Here is a 22,872-nt window from a genome sequence, read left to right on the forward strand (position 1 = left end):
AGAAGAGATAAGAGACATCAGTCCTCTAATAGGGGCACGCCGTTGTCATATCACCAGTTTACAAGAGAATGGGGCAGACTTTTGGAAACCCGATAAAAATAATTGTAGAGTTTATTAAGTTTAATAATTACTGAATGTATGGGGAAATGCCCATTCGATAGACACAATTAAACCTTCTAAAAACAGAAATTAAAACCCATTGATCCTAGCACCAACTGGTATTTTTTCCTGTCAATGTAAGCTAACATTTAAAATTACTATATGCTTACCTAACAAAAAGGATAAAATATTTAATCTAAAATGATTTAGTGGCATCTTTGAAACAACCTTGTGAAGATACGAAGGAGTGGGATTTAACTACAAACCTATTACTCTCTGATTCACAGACAAATAGGTTTTTAATCTGGAATGTTATAGCTATATACAACAATATTCAAATAGAATGCTGCCAGTACGCAATAACCGACTGTCGCTGTAATACAGTGTTAAGAGCTATGCACATTTCAGCATTCTTTGTCTTAGGTTTCTTTTCTTTGAATTCATTGAGGCCCTGAGACAAAGCCTCGTGAAGCAATGTGGAAAGATTCCATAAATCCAGTGGCTTAGACCAGACTTGAATGAATATCTGATAGTTTGTGGAGGTCTATTTGGATAGTCATTAAATTATAATCATTTATCATATATTAAACCGACCGCTATGTTAGTACAGTGTGCCCCCTGTAGCGCGCGATTATCCAAAGACGCATTCCCACAGGCAGCTTCTAAGGATCATTCTAAGCAGTGCTTCATCTAAAACACATGTGCTGCATCGTGCCCACTGGCACCAGGCAAAAAATAACTTTATTTATGAGCCCGGCGTCTGATAAATGCTGTACAGAAAACACAACTACAGTAGGGAGTTCAGCTCAACAAGTCCAATAAGTCGAAGCTTTCGCCCATCGCAACCATAATCGCGCGTCAAACAGATCAGATCTCAGAGAAACGACCACGCAGCAAGGAAAGAAAAGAGAAGACCTTAGAGCTGCGAAGTGCGCAGTACTAGCCTAAGTCATTTTATGTGACATACAGGCTTAATGCCACGTCTACTCCGCGATCGTAAACGTCCTAGTGACACGCGAGAAGTATAACATCTGCAGACTTTCGGGTATACCCTACAAGAGCCTGAAAGATGATACGAGCAATACACGCGCGATTATATACATAAAAAGTCACCAGGACATATCTGTATACACATCAAATTCTATGTGAAAACTCGTGTTATCTTACATCTACCACGAGATGTATACATGATATGTTGCTCGGATCCATCCACACCCACACCTCCTCCCACAGTCGGAGTAGCCAGCAAGAAGAACTGAAGGTGGCTGGTTTAGGAACTGGGATTTAGTGCCGCGCCGTGGGGGTGGTGGCGCCACTCCAGGGGGCGCCCAGCCGACCCACCGAGTGTTGCTAGGGTAAAAGTTTCTCCGACGGCTGTGCACGCGGCGTGCACACACCTACCTGGAATGGATATGAACAACACATCTCGAAGAACAACAGTTACAAAGGTGAGTAACCCTGTTATCTCCTGACTTCCATTTTCATGTTTTAACCACAAGATCCTGTTGCTTTATATATATTTAAAGAGACAATATGAAAATCATTTCCTCTACACTTGTCATCCTCTAAATGCAGCAGACAGTTGCACCACTAACAACTAAAGTAGTGCCGTGAATATAGCTCTTTGTATGTCCTTGAAGAACTTTCTCTTGTTTTTACTGTACTTCCTCTGTCCTGTGCTGATTGGCTGTTTGGTCCAACTCTTCACCTCCCTCCGTCTCTTCACCTCAGCATCACTCCACTCCTGCCCTCTTACCTCTTCTTTCCTACCTGGTCCCCTCTGCCCCACAGTCTTGGACAATGGCCTTACCCTTTTCAGTTCCCTCTTAAATCTGATGTGCAGCAATCAAACTCGAGCTACAAAATAGTTGATGGATGTCCTAACGTGAGTTAAGTAAATACATACTGAATTATTTTATTTTAAGGTATAACAGCTATGCAGAGAAAATGGCCATTGTGTGTTCTACCAAAAAATAAATATGGAATTCATTCAAAAATCTCAACTATAGAAATATTTAATTCTGCAATCGGATACCAGAACTCTCCAAAGACACTTTTGGCAAGTTTAGTACCAAGATTGTAAAAATAAGCAACGATATTAGTTTAAAAGATCATCTCTTCTCCCCTAGGCTATGTGATCAACTTCAGTTTCTCCTTTCTCTCGTTGCGACTACGTCTTTTGTGTGTGGTGCTGTTTGTTTGTGCTGGTTTTATTTCCCATGAACAGCCTGGAAATATTTGGATAATGACATCCCATGTATAACTGGTTGGAACCATATATTATTCCTGGTTGCTCACCTGAGGGAACAACCTTAAAGTACATTGGATAGAGTAATGAGAATGTGACTTTAACAGATTATATGTAGAACTGAATTTCCCCCTTACGACTGCTTTTGTGGCAGACCAGCCATACTCTTGGAATTGTAGAAGACTGAGGCTGCCATATGGACAATCCAATAATACTGTGTAAATGACCTCACCCCTGAGCTGCAAAGACCACCTCCTAGGAGCAGGCTGTGAGTTGGTTTCATTTAGTTAATTTCATTATGTAAATAGTAAAGGAAGGGTTAGTTATGTAGCTTCAGGGAAGGACTAGCCTGAGATAACCAAATCTGAGTCAATAAGGGAGATCAAATGAGACTATTATTACTGCTGCAGGGTAGTGAGTGGTAGTGATGTAAGATGCTCTGTTTCAGGCTGCTGTTGTCACTGCTCACGTGAGTACCCTCTCCTGGCTGCTCCTAGGTGGAAGCGCAGCAGGGAACAGCAGCAAATTGGAGCTGCGGAGGTAACGCTTGCCTGCACGTCTCTGCCTAGGAGTAGCCGGGACAGGTTGCCACTTGCAGGGAGCTGCCTGAGGTGAGCACCCTCCAGAGCCTGCACCCCAGCCCCACACCCAAACTCCCCCGTTCCCCCAAAATGCTGGATAAAACAGCTTTTACTGTAGACTAACTTCTCCTCACTGACCTGGTCCAATAGTGTGTGTTATCAGTATTCATGGATTAAACATTGTTATGTATCAGTTCTGTTCTGTTGCACCTTTCTTTATGCATCCTAAAATGTTGGAGGTTTTTTTTTAGTGCTGCTTCACATTGAGCAGAGGTTTTCATTGAGCAGTCAGCAATGACATCCAGAACCTTTCCTGAGTGGAACTTCAATTTGCTGCTCACCTAATTTTGTTAGACCCTATTTAAGTTCCTCAACCTGGCCTTGATTATCCAATTTAATTTTATCTGTAAACTGAGTAAACTCATTGTTCATCCTATTTTCCAAAAAACTGATATACTAAATATTAGCCCCAGTACAGAACACTGCAGCACCCCAATGCTAACTTTTTGCCATGTTGAAAATTGTCCATTTATTCCTACTTTTTAGGTTGTCTCCTATCTAGCTATAACAGTACTTTGCCTGTCACTCCGTAACTACTTAGCTTTTTTATTAGCCTCTTGTGAAGGACTTTGTCAAAGGTTTTTTAAGTCCATATGATAGCAACTGGTTCTCCTTTGTCCACTGTCTTGTTGGCAGCACTCAGAGAATCCTAGCAGATGAGGCACAATTTTCCTTTACAAATGAATATTTACTAATTTGAATAGTTCTCATAGCAAATCTGAAGTCTGTTTGAAAAATGACTGTGACAGATGACTGCACATCAGATCTGTTCTCATATTCAAAATCATGTGCTTTTATTTTAGCTGTAAAAATAAGTTTCTATTTTTTGTCCCTATTTTCTGTTACAGAATTGTTGGCTTTGCAGTGCTGAGTGTGAACTCGTATCCACTGAATTGTTAACCAAGTTCCATTCAGTCATTTGCACAAGTATAAATGTCTCATTGTATTCAATCTCCATTGCCTTCAGTGAGGTTGCACAAGTTTAACTGAACCCAGAGTATGGGCAAATTTTTTCTTATTAGCAATACATGAGCCAGAAAGAAAGAGAACTCAGTCCTACTTTCTCATCCCTGGGTGTGTTTGTAGATCTGATGATGAAAGAGAGAAGTCTTTTACTTTATAAACTGAGTGGTGATGATGATGTAGAAGTCATTGAGAGGCAACAAATACAGTAGAACCTCAGAGTTACAAACACTAGACTTACAAACTGACCCCTCATCCATGCACCTCACTTGGAAACGGAAGTATGCAGTCAGGCAGTGCCAGAGACTAAAAAAAGTAAATACAGTACAGTGCTGTGTTAAACGTAAACTATTAAAAAAAAAAAAGGGGGGGGGGGAAGGGAGTTTTTTTTAAAAAAAAATTGACATGGTAAGGAAACTGTTTCTATGCTTGTTTCATTTAACAATTCAGAGTTATGAACAACCTCTATTTCCAAGGTGTTCGTAACTGAGGTTCTACTCTATGGTGCATTTTTAGTCACTTTTAAGAGCAAAACTTCAATGTCTTTTGAGTTACCTTCTCTGTTTTAATCTGCTTGAAATCAATCCCTTTCCATTGATTTAGATAAGAACTGATTGTCGTGTTTACTTTATAGAGGAAATATTATTTACATATATTCATCAAATTCGTGGGTTTCAGCAATTATAACAATGTATTTTTGTTTAAATCTTTAAATACCCTTAAAACTGGATTTTTTTTCTTCCAGCAGCATATGAATTTCTCCTACTTAGATAGTATTTTCATACAGAAGTTTTAAGTGAGAAATAGCTTACATTTCAGACACAGATAAATCAGTTATAACTCTGATCCTGACTTTTTTTTCTTTTGAAGTGAATCTGCTAACCTAAGCCAACTGGAGGTCTTTGAACCAAAAAAGCAACTCTTTAAGTTGTGATACCAGCATAATTGTGTGTTTGCTATTGAATCCCATAGTTAGGAAAAGAGAGTGTCAACTCTGAATTAAATGCAGGATGTAGGACTGAGTTTTGAATGTTAGAACTCAGTGACAGCGCTCTGAAACCTACACACCATAGCTCCAGCTTTGTGATGACAAAGACCAAATCCATTCCAACAATCCACTTTTTATTTCTCTTGGCATATAGCTATGCCCTGCAAATGGCTAACCTTAGGGGCTTGATAGAAGTTAATGGAAATCTTTCCACTAATCTCACTGAGATTAGTGGAAAGAACATTAAAATTGTATTGGTCAGAAGACAGTGGTTTAAAATTCAGAATAACGTAGGAAAAAATCATAGAAAACAGTACAGATTAACCAAACAGTGTTTATTGGAATAGTATAAGCAAAGAAACCTTAGCATCTGTTCTCCTTCCCTAGATCACTAAGCAAATAGAGGTCAAATTGAAATTTACAGAAAGACAATGATATGTTTCTTTTGTGTTAACCGTTATCCTTTCTAACTCTTTTGATGATTTTCTTTTTCTTTCCTTTGGAAAATAACCTTTAATTATGCTTTCTGTATATTCCTATTTGCTTAGACAATATAAAATTCTAAAATTAATACTTCTTTCTTTTGCTACCTAAAATTTATATACAGTTTCTGTGTTACTCTAAAATACACAAGAGATGGAAGAAAATTCCTTTTCCTTCATAAACAGCCATGATTTGTTGAAGAATTCATGAACTGAATGCCTCCTCTTCCACCCCAACAAGTATATTTTCTAATCTCATCTCTGTTATGGCTTAGCTGCATAACTCCCAAAATACATCTTTCTCTTTCAGTTGGGGAATTTTCACAGTGCTGCTCCTGGCAAGTACCTATTTCCAGTCAACTCGCACACTTATTTAAGCCTTCTCAAATTAGTTACCAAGCAGGCATCCAATTCTGACTTCTCAGCCTTCAGTAAGAACCCATTTTCAAAATACCATCTACCTGAAAATTTGTTAGCTAGTAGAACATTTCAAATGAATTAACTTTCTACAATTTAGAGGAGACAGTACTATTCAAATATTTCCCAACTAAAGCATTCTACGTATGATTCACTACACTGCTAATAAAACTCTTGTGGTAAAATGTAAAGGTTGTAAAACTCCTACTGCTTGCAATCAGCGCAAATATTTCCTGTAGTAAAGCATTAAATTTGACTCTGTTCAAGTCTGTCTGTCTGTCTGTGTCTCTCTCTCTTTTTCTTATTAATTAGCAGTTATGATCAAGATGCCCGGTATGGTTAGTCATACTAGCTATTTAACAGTTACTGACAAACAAGTAGTAGGCAACTAGGAGGTCAGATGAGTTGGAACCAATGAGTTCTTCTTAAACCTTTTTGAAGTAGTTAAGGTTTATATGGTCTCTGACATGTTTTTAAATACCAAAGGAGAAGTTTAGAATAATGTTAATGCTGGCAAAAGCGCATGTATTAAGTTTGTCACAACCTTCAGAACAGAAATGCATGCTCAACTCTTGCAGAATGGTGTGCAAAGAGGAAATGGATTGGTTCCCTTTTCTGTAGTTGACCTAGATTAGACCATTCCTGGGGACAATTTGGGGTTTAACATTGCTCCTGGCCAGTCTCTACTCTAACATTACATTTTACAAGAGTTTCACCTCTTTCTCCTAAAACTTCTTTCAAATAAAAATTGTGCTTTCTTTCCAAATAAGAGAACCCACTCATCTCAGATACCTTGTGAAAATTCTCATTTGTGCAGCACTCAGACACTGTAGTGATGAACACCTTAGAAAAGTCCATGAACTATTTGTTGACTTGCTCCTCATTCTTTCTAAAATCTTGGGAGATATCCTACTTAAATATACAACTAGGGCTATGTCTACACTGTCACTTATATCGGTATAGCTTATGTTGCTCGGGGATGCGAATAAACCACCCCCCTGAGTGAGGTAAGTTACACCGACCTAAGCACCAGTAGGGACAGTGCTGTGTTGGGCACGCTTCTCTCACCAACATAGCTCCATTGAGTGTGGCATAATTAGGTCGATGGGAGACATGCAGCTTTGCCGCTGTAAGCTGTCTAGTGTAGCCATAGCTTAGGACATCTCCCAAAATCTTAAAGAAGGTGAGTAGCAAGTCAACAAATATCTACAAAAATGGAAATTTGAAAATGCTTCTAAAATTGATTACTTCTGTATTCAATTTAAAAAGTGAGGGTTCACTTGAAAGGAGGGAAATGTGAAGGAGTAGAAAACAAAACTGTTTGAGCTACAAGTAGTTAGGACCTTTATGGAAATCCTACATTTAACTTTTATTACAGTGTTGTGGTTTCATGGTAGGTGTACTACTTAGTTTGCTGTGTTAAGTCCTTGCCACAAAGAAAAACACAAAGCAAAACAAAAATCCACTACATGCAGGTAGTGGAAAATGGAGCATATTAAGCTGCTTCTGAAAAAAGATGCTTGTGTTCTGAATATGAACTGAAACTTCAATTTTAAAGCTAGTGGGAAGAACATAAGTTAACTGCATTAATTCACTGAATTCTAAGTTCATACCAAATGTTCTATTTATTGTGATTTACTGTGAACTATATAAACAGTCAGAATTTATTTCTGGCTGAGATTGTCCCATGAGCACATAACTCTGTCTTAAAGCTAAAAGTGTAAAGCTCCTGAATCAGGTGCAGTAACCATGGCTCCTCCCATCTATCCCAATAGCACATAATTTCACAAGCTTCTCATGGGCAGGTAGATGTTAAACAAGGACAGCTCCTAACCTGGGTAGACCATCACAAGGCACGTAGGAAAAAAAAAAAAGTAGAAGGGGAAAAAGAAAGCTTAGACTTTGTACTGGGAAAATTGACGTGTAATAGATTCCAGGGTAAACTCTAGATTTTGCAATAAATCACTTAGTCTAGAATAATTACTTTGCTTACAAAGCAAAATGTTTAGGTTTTTGTTTTTAATTCTGGTAATTCTCAGTGGAACACTTAATTTCATTTTTGTTTCTTGTTTTTTAAGCGTCCTACTTACCTTTCTTGGAAGTACTTCCATTTGAATGATAGCCTTAATCTGCATCACCAAACCAACCCTAGAGCAGAAGTGCCCATGCACTTAAGGATACATATAAATCAGCCCAGTGATTTCTTCCTCGTTGTTGGGAGGTGGAGGGGAATGAGGATCTTTCCATTTGAATTAGTTTTGTTTTTCTTGCCTTTTGCATCTGTTTGAGATCACTTTTATATCTTTTATTCATGGATGGGAAACGATTCTATTTTACTTCCACAGTATTCATACCCTGGCCTACACAATATTATAATCTTAGTACAAAATGTATGTTGTGAAGTATCATTTGAAAAATAATAACTCACGGATCATTAATGCTCTTGCAGGATGCATGTACGAAGTGGCTGTCAAGTTATGGATACATGCTAGAATTATGACTAAAATGTGTATAAACCAGGTATGTTTGGAGGTTGATAAAACAGTTCTATCCTAAAAAAGTAATGTCTATTTACTTCAGTTTATATATAAGGAATAAATAGGGCCATCAGGACAGCAGTGGGAGGGGATGTCAGGATGTCAACAGTTTGCCTTTCAGTAAACACAAGTTAGAGAGGAAAGAGCATGGAGCTTCCTTCACCACCAGACTCCATGTCTCCGTCTTCACAGCTTGAATACATTTTACTTTGAGGAGTAACCCTTAGAAGAATCCATTTCAAAGGTTTACTGCTCTGTAAAGATAGGAGCAAGTGGGAGGCTGAACATCAAGGGATGAACAATTGAATCAGCTGAATACAATATGACTGTCTAGACTGAGGTCTTGTCTGGAAGCTAATGGAACACTGGTGATTAACTTCAGTGTGAAATGTGTATTAATACTATATGAGGAAATTTGGGTAGGTAATGATATTATGTTTTAAAGTTTGTGGCCTAACAGGAAGAAACAGGTTCCTTTCCAGACAGGAGGGAAGGGCCTATTTACCTGCCTGATATGTAATTTAAGCGTGGTGGAATCAAAACAATGGAAGCTCCATTTACATACAGGGGGATGAGAAGCCCACAGAAAGGGAGGAACAGCATGAGGGTCATCTTGCCTCTGGAAACAGTAATTTGAACTTTGGAAGAGATAAGCAAAGACAGAAGCCATCTTTGGCTTCCATCACTAGGCAGACGCAAGAGGCCAGAGCTCTTGCAACTTGAGAAAGATGGACCCTTCAGCATAGGGAGAGGAAGGGTTGGAGTCTCTGGAACTAAATATGGGTGAGAAAGCTGATTAGACAAAGATCTTTCCTAAGAAGACAAGTGAAGCCAGAACCTTGTACTTCTGTGGAAGGTCCTAACTGAGGCAAAGTCAACCATGGCTGGGAAGAAGAATGACTGGTGAGAGAAACCCATTGTGAACAAAGCTTATCTTGCTAGATTGTTTTAGACTGTTAGATGAATTTTCACTTTTGTTTGCTGGTAACGCTTTCTAGATGTTTGTTAGGTTAAGTGATGCCAAATAAAAACAATGTCCTACTATTAATCAATTTTGCTATATTTTTACTATAAACCAACTCAGTGCCATGTAAACTGAAGGGTGTATTTACCCTAGTTAAATTGATAAACTGTGATTTGCTTGTGTGTCTTTAGAGGAACAAATGGACCATATTATTACTCTGAACTGTCTAGGAGAGGGCTGGACATTACAGGGCACAGAGTTTTGGGGAAAATTTGAAATGGGAGTGTGGTGGGGTCACCTTGCACTTGTAACCAAGGCTGATGGAAGCAAGAGCGTAGATAAGCTGCTTGGGTCATTGCTGCTAAACCAGGGCTGTCTACGCACATGCACACACACGACCTGCATGCTTCTAGGCTAGGCTAGGCTAGGCTAGGCTGGGAGCTATAGCAGCAGGGCATTGTAAGGTGCACAGAGTTGCACCCCTCACTGGTCTGGATTGCACCCAGAACCCTATAAGACTTTATTAATAGCTTATGGTTCTAAATGTTGTAATTGACTCTCTTAAGATGGATATAGGTTTTAAAAAATCATAAAGATTTAAATAGTAGATTGCTCCTGCATATATTGCCTTAGCTGTTGCATCAAATCTATGTCTTTTATTCCTCCATTACTCAATGTCCTATTCATTATCATAAAACACTTGTAAAGGGTTTTGGGTTTTTTTGGTTAATTTAGTAGTTTGGAGTACTGGGGCACTATTGCAGTACAATCTGGTTTGTGTGTTTGTATAAGAGCAAGCCCCTGCCTTAAAGAGAATTGATTGCAAAATACAAGCCAAGTGTTCAGAATGATGTGTATGAGAGAGATTTTCATTGTAATTATAGTCCCACCTCCAGGGTGACTTAGGGCTTGTCTACGTGGCTTTGCAGTGCGGACTATGGAGGAGTGGGAATTACATCGTACACTGAAGTGTTTTATTGTGATGCCCTTGTAGACCGTGTTAGCGTGAACTAAAAAATCACATTAACATTCTGTTTGAAGTGGGACTACATTAACATAAACTAAGTATGTTTTAGTTCATCATAGGCAGGTCTACACAGGGAGTTGCCTTACAACACTTCAGTGCGTGCTGCACCCTACACTTCTATAGTCCATATGGCAGGGTCATGCAGACAAGTTCTTAGGCTATCTTAGTGCAGGAAGTTTCTTTTCTTTTGTTTAATGTGAAAATTTTCATATACATTATATTTTTTAGATTTCTTCATATTTTAACATCTGCACTTTAATATATAGTATTTGTTTCACTCCTGATTTTTAACTTGCTGTTAATTATTTGGTAAAATATATTAAAATAAACATTTTATAAAAAGCCTTTTGCCTCGTGTGTGTATATATATATTAATTTTTACATCCTTACTCAGCTTTTCTGGCTTCTTTTCCCTGCTTTATTTGTACTGGGATGAATATTAATTCGTGTTTTAAAGTTTTTTCTTAAATTATCACTTTCCTGCAATAGTATATAGGTTTCCAGTCAAAATTCTTTAGGATATTTTTCATTTACTCATAAATTATTTCTATAAATCAGAAATATTCTATTGTTTCCTCTCATGAGGACTTCAGCTACTGTAAAATAATGATCACTGGACTATTGCATTTAATATTTTTAACAACTTAAGAAAACAGAAAATTATTGCTGATTGATTTGACAGATGACATAAATATTAGGAGAGGAGTAAATAATGAAAAGGATAGGTCACTGATACTAAGTGGTATGGCTTTTCCAAATTACCGCAATTAGTAAAGGTCAGTTATTACTTTTCCACGATTTTCCATGTCTTGTCTGCAACTCAGCAGCAATTATTTGACAATCATCCTGCAATTCAAGTAGGGCCTTATGCATAAGAAAATTTCACTGTGTCCTGCCTCTGCTTTATGTATCTTTTGTAGTTCTAAAGAAATGTAATTAAAATCTCCCATTTTCTGGCCTTTTGATTGGCGCATCTATTATTACAGTATTTCCTGATCATCTTCCTTTAGTTTCTGCCTCAGACTGATATAGCAACATTCAAGAACTATGACTCTTTATTGTCCTTAATTTCTATTCTGTTTCTGATATGTCAGACAAAACATTCATATCATTCATCCACAGATTTTAACACATTATCCTCTACTAATATTGCCAACCCTCTCCAGCTCTGTGTGTTCTAGTACTTTAAATGCCTAATCATTTTTCCTTTGTTGGAATAACTGCAGCATTGTTAAAACAATGTCACTAACGCCATATCTTTTCTCGAAAAGCCAAGCATCCAGTTCAGTACTCTTGTTTGTCTACTCTCTTATACAGATGATACTTAATTTTTTTTCTTTGCCGTACTTCATGTTGTTTTCTATTCCTGTACTTTTAAAACTGATTGCACCAAGTCTGGCATTTTGTTGGGGGAGTGTGGTTGGGAGGTGGGAGGGAATGCTGATTAATATTTTTGGAATGGATATACACAGACCCCTGGCATCAAATAGTTAACATTATCCTGGGATCCAGCCATTCCCCATCTAAATGCTCTTCTCTCAGCACTAATCTAAAAAGACTGTCCAGAGAATTTTCCATATGTGTAGCCAATATACAGTAGGCTGCATTACATTTTAGCTTTTCCACATTCATGCATCTTAATCAAGTTTCCCATAATTGGAATTCATACAGTAGAGCTGTCTCTTGGATGGAAAAACATTGGACATAGTTTTGGATTGCTGCACGTTAACAACTGATTTTTCTTTCCAGACAGGGTGCTTTTCCTAATTCTTACTGAACTGAATGAGGAGTTCTTGCTAATAATCATACCAAATTTTTGTCAGAGAACTAACATGCAAGTTTACCTTAAGTCACCCTCACTTTTGATTAGTGTAGGTGTATCTGTACGTACCTGTCAGTTGCCAGGCGTTTTTGAAAATGTTGATCAAATCTTAAATACAGTATCTGTGAAGCATACAGATTAAATAAGTTCAAAAGATTTGTCGGATACTTGTGCAGGCTGTTCTTAAATTGTTAGCCAAACCACCACCCTCTCTTCATTCAAATCCCTCCTAAAAGCTCGCTTCTGCTGTTGTGAGGTTACCAGAAATGAATGAATTCATACTACATATATTTGTATGTAAGTATATATATTATGTATATATATGTGAAAAATAATGTTTCGTTATTAAACAGAAGTTCTTAAATTTATATTTTACTGTGTGGATACGTGTACACGCAAGTTTAGTACCATTCAAGATATGCTGAGTTAACTGTGATCTTCTTATTGCAACTCTGGTCTTCACTATACACGCTTTTTTTTTTTTTTTTGTTACTTACCCTTGCTCATAACAAGTCTAACCTAGACTCTTTGGAGGTAAATACTTTGGGCAAAATTTTCAAATGTGTCTAAATTCCATTTTCAAAGGTTATTTAGGTTACCTACTTCCATTGACTGTCAGTGGGATTTAGGTACTTTTGAAGATTTTTATCTCTTGCCTCCCTATTTTTGGGCACTGTAAAAAATAGGGCCCAATATTTAGGGCAATAGTGTGCAACAGACTTCCTTTGTGACTTTGAGCACTTAAGGATAGATTTTTAAATATGTTTAGGGTCCCAAATATCTTTTAAAAATCTGTCCCCTAGTGTCTCTGTGCCTTGGTTCTGTAAAATGGGGATAAAGGTGCTTTCCAACTTATTGGAATATTGTGAAGATAAATATATTGAAGATTGCTAGGTATTCTGATATGGAAATGGAGTTTTAACTATTTATTTTTAAGTGACAACAAATGGATTTGGTGCATTACATTTAGTTACAAAATCCTGATTTCTGCTGCTATTTAAGGATGCACTTATTTTTCACTTGGAAAAAACAGTGAATTACCTGGAGTTTATTTGATATTTTCTGATGCTGAAGAGTATATGGATGCTTGAGATTTAAATGTAAACATGGCTTTGATGAAATCTATAAGATAAAGGCTTTGAACTTATGATGTGGTTGAGTAGGCTAATAATAACTGATACACACATTAAGTTGCTAAAGCTTGTTTTGCTGACTTCATATTTATTGCTGTGAACTTAATAAACCAAATTATGTATCATATCAAGAAATTGCCATAAGCACAAATGAGGCAAGGCCAATAAGTTGCTGATGGCAACATTATCACTTTGGTATGCTTTAATATAGCACCCATTGTTGTGATATCTGCTTGCTGTTTCATGGACTCAATCATGCAAATACAAGGAATTTGCAGTTTTTTCCTCTAGATTATTTTCATGAATTTGTTATAGGCAGTTTCTGTTTTGAAGTTTCTGTATGGAGTTTGTGGAGCCAGTTTCTTACCATAGATATTCTATATTTATGTAATATAAATATAAAATGTACACAAAGCAGAGTTCCCATATCACTGTAGTTCTTTTTATACAGTGCTTCAGTTTTGAACTGTGTGTGTTGGGAGTTGGCTCTTTTGTCCGTATTGATCCAACAATATGTTCTTGGCTGGTTACTCTTTCTGTGGGATCTGTTGATTTGACTAAGTCTCTATTTCGTCTTTCATTTATTATTTATTTATTTTAGTATTGAAGGTGTAGTGATGACAGGGTCACTTCATGGCTGTCAACGTATTCTTAAGCTAGAAGTATCTTCCCCATATATCTGTCACTTTTCTTGTTTTGACATTTCTTTAGTGCTTTTAGATGCACATTCTTTGAGAAGGTCTTAGAGTACAAATAGTTCACCTGTGTAATATACTTGCTGAGGAAAAAGAAAATCCTCTGTGCACTGGAGGCAGAAGAATCATTATCCTAGTGTAAAAATGATGATTTCTTATGAAAGTTACTTTTCACTATCTTTTACTTTTGTTAGTGCTGCAGATACAAGACAATTGGAAACTGAGCTGTACTCTATCCCAGGTCATGTATTGAGAGAGTTGATTATGCCATTTTGATTGTAAAATATTTATTGTTGATATATGAGCCAGAAATAACCATCCAGCTGTTTAGATTCCAGGTAGAATGTGTAGTGCTTGCCATTAGAAAAAAAACAACAGCTCTTTACATTGTAAATGAAACAGATTTGATCAGGAGTCACAAATAAATGATGCTCCATTATTTCATTTTTATGAAGTCAGTGCTTGGAATAAAACACCCACTTTAAGCAAAAAGAACCGCATTAGAATGTCCTAGAATTGAAATCAGGAAACAGGAGTTAAGATTCCACATAAAGGGAATTTCATTTTGCCCAATTCTAGTCCCCTATGTCCCACATTGTTCTGTAACTATAGCCTGAGTCACCCTTACAGCCATGTACTGTGGTTGCTTTGCATTTCTTATGAGCTATGTTTTTTTGTATAACCCAACTACACTATTCCTTGCTGTAAAAACTGTGTAACCCATTCACCCATAACTGAAATACATGCAGTCTCAGACATTCCTCTGGTTCACATCCTCTTTCATTCAGCTACATATAAATCAGTGGCCTTTCTTAGGAAAGCACCTCTACCAATCCCACCTTTCTACTGTAGTCGAGTCTGAAACTTTTTCACATCTTACCCTTTAACATACAATCCAGATAATCCCTAACCCATCTACCAGTCCGCTATAAGCCACAAAGACCAATATGGTATCCTGTGGTTACAAAATCATAGCTGTCGCAAATTCAGAACTAGAACAACCATCAATAGTTAGGTCTTTTCTTAATATGGTTTGGGCATTTGATCTTGGCATCATGTATAGGGCCCTACCAAATTCATGGCCATGAAGAATGCATCACGGGCTGTGAAATCTGGTCTTTTGAGTGCTTTTATCCTGTACTATATAGTGTTTCTCAATTTGGGGGTCCTGACACAAAAGGGAGTTATGGGGGAGGGGTCCACCAGGTTATTTGGAGCCGGGGGGGGGGTCACATTACTACCACCCATACTTCGCTGACTTCAAGCTGGATGATTAGAGAATGACGGTCGTTGGTCGGCGCCCAGCTCTGAAGGCATTGCCCCTCTAGCAACAGCACAGAAATAAATGTAGCAGTACCGCAACTCCCCCTACAATAACCTTGCGAACCTCCCAACACACACACACACAAAAAACCTCCTTTTTGTGTCGGGACCCCTACAATTACAACACTGTGAAATTTCAGAGTTAAGTCGCTGAAATAATTAAATTTAGAATTTTGAAAATCCTATGACTGTGAAATTGACTAAAATGGACCGTGAATTTGGGAGAGCCCTAGTCACGTAACAGGGATCAGCAGACAAATGCCCATTCCTCAGGGTGTAGCTTGAAAAGGCTGGGGTTTTGCATAATAGGAGGTAGGGAATTTGCATTCACCGCACCTTTGATATTCTCCTGGATAACCACTTAACACTTTTTGTTCCAAAAGTCCATTCTTGTTCAATGTAGTCCTTTGAACCCCCAAGTCTCACATCTATCACATCTTCCCCCTCAAGTATACGATCCTGGATCACAATAAAATATAAACCATTTGTTTAGTACAGTGTACCCCACAACACTTAAACTTTAATGTAGTAAGGTCTCCCCAATGGGAAATTGCTATATTTGTCAATGACTGCTGGCCACTCTGGTATCAACAGATTAGCACATTTGACTGTTGCATATGCTGTACTTTTAGGAATTTATTCTGCTTTAGTGCCACAAAGAATTTGTATTAAAATTTGGCTGAAGAAGAGTACAATCCAGAACGGGCACAGGGAATGGATAACTAGCTACACCAGAGGTAGGCAAGCTTTTTGGCCTGAGGGAACATCTGGGAATAGAAATTGTATGGCAGGCCATGAATGCTCACAAAATTGGGGTGTAGGAGGAGGTGAGGGCTCTGGTTGGGGGTGCAGGTGCAGGGGTGGGGCCAGAAATGAAGAGTTCAGGGTGCAGGAGGGGGCTTCAGGCTGGGGCGGAGGAATGGGGTGCGGGGGGAAGAAGGCAGGGCTCCAGGGAGGGGTGATGGCTCTGGGCTGGGGCTGAGGATGAGGAGTTTGGGGTGCAGGAGGGTGCTCTGGGCTTGGATCGAGGGATTTGGAGGGTGGGAGGGGGCAGAGCTGGGGCAGAGGTTTGGGGCATGGAGAGAGGCTTAGGGGTGCAGACTCCAGGTGGCACTTATCTCAAGCAGCTTCCAGAAGCAGCGGCATGTCCCTTCTCTGGCTCCTATGTGGAGGCAAGGCCAGGCGGCTCTGCACTTTGCACCGTCCACAGGCACTACACCTGCAGCCCTCATTGGCTATGGTTCCCAGCCAATGGGAACTGCAGGGTCTGTGCTTGGAGTCGGGGGCAGCATGCAGAGCGGAGGCCCCTGGCTGCCCCTACCCATAGGTACCGGGGGTGGGGATAGGGGGCTGTGCCACTGCTTCCGTGAGCCGGGTGGTGCAGCCCCAGACCCTGCTCCCCAGCGGGAGCTCGAGGGCTGGATTAAAACGGCTGGTGGGCTGGATGCAGCCCGTGGGCCGTAGTTTTCCTACCCCGAGCTAAACACATGCTGATTATGCCGTAATCAGTGGAGTGAGATGTGAGTCATATAAATAGTATTATTTAATGTGAATTGTAGTAGCACAAAGCAGCAAAGAGTCCTGTGGCACCTTATAGACTAACAGACGTTTTGGAGCATGAGCTTTCATGGGTGAGTACCCACTTCGTTGGATGCAAAGATTAGCTCTCAAGGAGTTGGAGTCACTAGTTACAATTACCCACCGAGTATATGCTTGCCAAATAAACTATGACCTTCCACCAACACCAAATGAATCCAAATAGCCTATAAAGGGATTGAAGACTTTTATTTTTGACCACTGGTCCAAAATCAGTGCTTTTAAACTTCTGCTGATCCTGAAGCACTATATTTATCTGCCAGAGTGCTACAAGTCTTGACTGGTTGTGAGAAACTGGTCATTTGAAACCTGCCACATAACGCCATAACTATTAAACCATGTTTTTGTTATTGAACACTTTTTTGTGAAGTTTGGAGCATTGAAATATGCTGAACTAATCTGCTTAAATAACACTAAAAATAAACTATATATAATTTAAGTGTTTGTAGTTGCAAAAGAGTGTGTATGCATGAATATTAATACTAGAATGTGTCTATATAATGGTCAGTTCACACTGTGTGCCCCAAAAGAGAGGTTTGTATGTTAGGCATTCCATCTATCTTGGTATCACCAAGCAGTAACTAAAAGTGTGCTCTACTCCTCTAACACATCAAAGTAAGCTCCAAAGTATGCTTTCCTGATTTACATCATGGAATCTTGTTCTGGACATACTGGAGTGCAAAATAAGCCCTTGGCAGTATTTCTGTTCTTTTGTTCACTGGCTAGTTCAGGAATGATAAAGACAGTGGTTTTTTTAAAAACCAAAAAACCAAAAAAAAAGAAAAATTAAAAATCCTTTTAGGTTTTATTTGTACAGGAATATAGTGCATACACAATTATTTAATACTGTGGTAAACTTCTGTCTCAAATCTGGACTTAGCGTTCAAAATCTGAGTGTTTACTGTAAACCTCCCCCAAGCTTATACCCAGCTTGGATCTGATATCGCTGCCACCAACCAGGATTTTTAGGGTTCCTGGTCACCCCGAGTCACCCCAACCTTTCCCTGGGGGGACCCCCCCCAAGGCCCAGACCCCTGGGTCTCCCTATCTCATCACCAGCTCCCCCCTTTCCACTGGGTGAGCCTGGGCGATGCTAACTTAACTCCTTGAATGCAAAACCAAGAGAGCTATTACCTCCTCGAGGCTATGCATCCCACAAGCTAGTCACAGCTAACCACCCAGGGAGATCACCTCTCCCTTGTCTGCCGTAGCAGTAACTAGAGAAAACCTCAAACACAAGAGAACAGAGTTGATTCTTTCTCTCTTTCCCCGTAGCCTGTTCCGCCCTGGGAACAATAGGAAAGTCAACACAGAATGTAATGGCTTCCCTCCCCTCCCTGTCTTCCCTGTGAGGGAGACAGATACCTGGTCAGAAATTTCTATCCTTTCCCTCACTAGGAAAGAAACTCCACAAGTTTTAAAAAAAGAAACTATATATAAAAAGAAAGAAATACAGAACAATAATACTGCCAAATCAACACCCATGTAAATACAAATTAAAGCCACATCACAGCCGATTACTTTGTTTTTTGTACCACACTTGATAGTAGAATATTTGAAGAAGATGGAGTTAGAAAAAAGCTTGTTTACTCACAGCCGAGGAAAACAAAAAGACCCCTGTTTCCAGTTCCCTCCCAGACTCTTAAAAAAAAAATCCAGGTCTCTGATTGGTCCTCTGGTCAGGTGTTTGGTTCCCTTTGTCACCCTTTCACAGGTAAAAGAAAATTAACCCTTACCTGTCGGGGGCTGGAAGAGGAACCCTCTGCAGCCACCCTGGAACATCTGCAGCGGCAACAAATCCAGGAGCTGTGCACCAGCTTCGCACCATTGTTCTCAGCCACTCCAGGACGGACTGAACGGGCATACCACTCCATTGACACAGGTAATGCTCACCCCAATTAGAACACCACCTACGGTCGGTCCCCGTCACGCACAAAGCTGCTATAGAGCGGGAGATCCACAACATGCCACATGGGTTATAATCCGCTCATCTACCAGTGCATGGGCATCTTCCAGTAGTTCTGGTACCAAACCAGATGGGAAATACGCTTTTGCGTGGGACTACCGTAAGCTAAATGCGGTAACTCGTCCAGACAACTAATCAATGCCACGGCACCCGATAGGCTAGTCTTGGAAAAGTTGGGGACGTGCCCAGTTCATCTCCACAATAGACTTAACCAAGGCAAGTACCGCTTGATGAACCTGCCCAAGGAAAGGTCAGCATTTGTCACCATGCAGGGGTATATGAATTTTAATGTACTACTTTCGGGGCTGCGAAATGCACCTACCACCTTCCAGAGCCTGGTAGATGGTCTAACTAGCCGGACTGGAGAATATGCAGTTGCCTACCTCAATGATGTGGCCATTTTTTTCGGACTCCTGGCCAAACACCTAGAACACCTGGAAAAGGTCTTTGAGCGTATCAGACAGGCAGGACTAACTGTGAAGGCCAAAAAGTGTCAATAGGCCAAAACAGAGTGACTTACCTGGGACACCAGGTGGGTCGAGGAAACCATAAACCCCCTACAGGCCAAGGTGGGAGGCTATCCAAAAAGTGGCCTGTCCCAAAGTCAAAGAAAACAGGTCCATCCTTCTTAGGCTTGGCTGGGTACTACAGGCGATTTGTACCACACTACAGCCAAATCGCTGCACCACTGACCGACCTGACAAGAGCCCAGCCAACTACAGTTAAATGGACTGATGAGTGTTCAGGAAGCCTTTACCAACTTAAGGCGGACGCTCACGGTCTGACCCTGTGCTAAGGGCCAGACTTTGACAACCATTCCTAGTAACCACCGAGTGCATCTGAGCGTGGTATGGACCAGTTCTCATGCCAGGAAGGACCGGATCAGAACTCCACTCCTGTCATGTTTCTCAGCAAGAAAACTATCGGAGAGGGAAAGCCACTGGTTCAGTCAGTGAAAAGGAATGCTATGCCATTGTGTATGCCTTGGAAAGCTACGCCCATATGTTTGGGGACGGCAGTTCCAGCTACAAACTGACCATGCGCGCTAAAGTGGCTTTCAACAGCCAAAGGGAACAACAAGAAACTTCTTTCGTTGGAGTCTAGCTCTCAAGATTTTGATTTTGAAATTCACACATTTCAGGGGCACCAACAAAGTAGCTGATGCACTCTCCCGTGAGAGTTTCGAAATACACCTGGTAAAACTTTCCTTAAGATGTTCAAGATCCTTGTAGTTTACATGCTTAGTAGTATATGTAAGGTGCATGTGTTGTATTACTCTGTTTAGTTTAAAGTTCTAGGTAGAAATCACCTCCAGTGGATTTTACACTGCGGTGATGTATTGGGGGCGTGTCATAAGCAGATAGGTAAGGTTAAATTTTCTTTTACCTGTAAAGGGTGACAAAGGGGGAACCAAACCCCTGACCAGAGGACCAATCAGAGACCTGGATTTTTTTTAAGAGTCTGGGAGGAACGGAAACAGGGTTTTTTGTTTTCCTTGGCTGTGAGTAAACAAGCTTTTCTCTAACTCCATCTTCTTTCAGATATTTTCTATATCAAGTGTGGAGTACAAAAGAAAACAAAGTAATCGGCTGTGATGTGCTTTAATTTGTATTTACATGGGGGTGTTGATTTGCTGACTGGTTTAATTGGGCTATCTTTTAAATCAGGCTGTTTATTCCTATTTTCTTATAAGCCATAATATTCCTGTATTGGTTTCTTAATCGCAGTATTTATTGTTCTAGTATTTTCTTTCTTTTATTAAAGTTGCTTTTTAAACCTTGGTGGGGAGTTCTTTTCCCTAGTGAGGGAACAAGGGGATGAAAAATTTCTGTTACCAGTATCTGTCTCCCCACGGGAAGACAGGGAGGGGAGGGGCAGCATTAACATTCTCGTGTTGCTTCCTATGGTTCCCAGGGCGCGGAACAGGCTACGGGGAAAGAGAGAAAGAATAAACTCTGTTCTCTTGTGGTTGAGGTTTTTTCTCTAGTTACTGCTACGAGACAAGGGAGAGGTGAATCTCCTGGTGTGTTAGCTGTGACTAGCTTTGAATGCATAGCCTCGAGGGAGGTAAATAGCTCTCTTGGTTTTGCATTCAAGGAGTTAAGTATAGCATCGCCCAGGCTCACCCAGGGAAAAGGAGGGGGAGCTGGGGATGAGATAGGGAGACCCAGGGGTCTGGGCCTTGGGGAGGGGGGGGGTTCCCCCAGGGAAAGGTTGGGGTGACTCGGGGTGACCAGGAACCCTAAAAATCCTGGTTGGTGGCAGCGATATCAGATCCAAGCTGGGTATAAGCTTGGGGGAGGTTTACAGTAAACACCTAGGTTTTGAACGCTAAGTCCAGAATTGAGACAGAAGTTTACCACAAATACACATATGTGTGTGTGTGCGTGTACGTGAGAGTGATTGAGAGAGAGAGAACTGAAAGGCTTTTGAATATCCCCTGACTTAAGATCAGTCAATGCATTGCAACAGTCAATGACATAACTAACAGCCAGGCACAGTATTGCCAACCCCAAGATCTCAAAAATAATAAGATGGGCTTAAAAACTGAGTTTTGTTTTGTTTTTAATTGGATTCTTTTTATTTGCCTTCTGATGTTAGAATGTTCACACTTTCAAGCTTCTCTCTGCAGCCATGGCTGCTAAAGCTTTTCAAAAATGAAATCAGAGATTCTTGTGAAACCAGATTCTAGCTGCTGGGGCTCAAAGAAAAACACTGAATATTGTGAGTCTTGAAATTTAAATTAAAAAGTAAGCAACTGGAGGAGCATAGCAAGGAACGTATCATCTGTCTGGCTACCTACTCCCTGCTTGGGGAGCACACAGCCCTGATCTCAGGGAAAAGAGGAATAAATTTTCTATTTTGCTTTCACACATACTGCAAATATAAATAAAAAGCTTAATAGTAAACAGAATAAATATAGCCTTAAAATTCCACATATGTCTTAAAGTAAGATCATTACCCTTTAAATGTGAGCATATACAGCAACATTGTTTCTCTTTAACAACACACTTCCTACTTGTATCTGAATATTTATACCTCTTCCAATATATAGGTTTTCTGTTTTTAGCTTGGTTAACGTAGCAGTTTGCTACACGTCTTTTTTTTAAAAAAGTGTTGGCCCACATTAATATGGAACTGATTGTAACAGCAATCTGTGTGACGCAACAGCCCAAAAATGCTAATCAATCTTGAATGTCTGGATCATTGCTTTGTTCCTCTTATCTCTTTTACCAGAAATCTTGATTCTCTTTGGACTCATGTATTCATTTTTTTTTTATTTATGATTGATGGACAGCAAGTAAACAACTTACTGTAAATAGGCTCTTTGCCAGCTGGCATCCAGGATACTTTGAAGCTTGTGACTTGCACTCAGGGTTAGAAAAATGTCTTTTAACTCGTTCATTTCCTTTCAAATGCAAAAAATATCAGCAGCGTTCTCTGGAGAAGAACTTGCTAGATAGCATCTCTGGCATAAATACAAAAATGGGAGGTGGAGATAATCAAATACTAATGTGCAAGAATTTTTTTCTAAAACTTTTTAAAAGTGTCATATGTTTAGTTAGAAGTCTTAAAGGGACAATGTTGAGATTGGCTTACCTTGAGTATTGTCTCTAATTGAATGATTTTGATATGTTGTGGTGTTTTTACATCTTTCAGGATTGCAAGGATATAATTCTGCTTTTCCTCAGATAAAACCATTCTGCTTTTTAGAAAATTATGTTTGACTTACTGAGAGATTCATGATAACTGGTAACTTGGGCATATGAAACGCACATCTTTTATATACTCTAGATTACTTACTGTATATACTTGTTCATAAGCAGAATATTTTTGGTAAAAAAAGTGATGCATCAAAGAGCGGGGGTCGGCTTATAAACGGGTCTACACTAAAATTTGGTGATTTTAAACTCTATGGAATCATTGAATTGAATATCTAATACATTGTCATTTTGTTTACCTGGAACCTC

General features: G+C 39.6%; 1 protein-coding gene across 2 annotated transcripts in view; it reads left to right on the plus strand.

Moving 5' to 3' along the window:
* Positions 1-22,872, plus strand: part of NR3C1 (nuclear receptor subfamily 3 group C member 1) — a 166,624-nt gene that overhangs the window by 36,774 nt on the left and 106,978 nt on the right. The window lies entirely within an intron of this gene.

The sequence above is a fragment of the Chelonoidis abingdonii genome, chromosome 7, assembly GCF_003597395.2.
Source record: "Chelonoidis abingdonii isolate Lonesome George chromosome 7, CheloAbing_2.0, whole genome shotgun sequence".
NCBI classification, from domain to species: domain Eukaryota; kingdom Metazoa; phylum Chordata; order Testudines; family Testudinidae; genus Chelonoidis; species Chelonoidis abingdonii.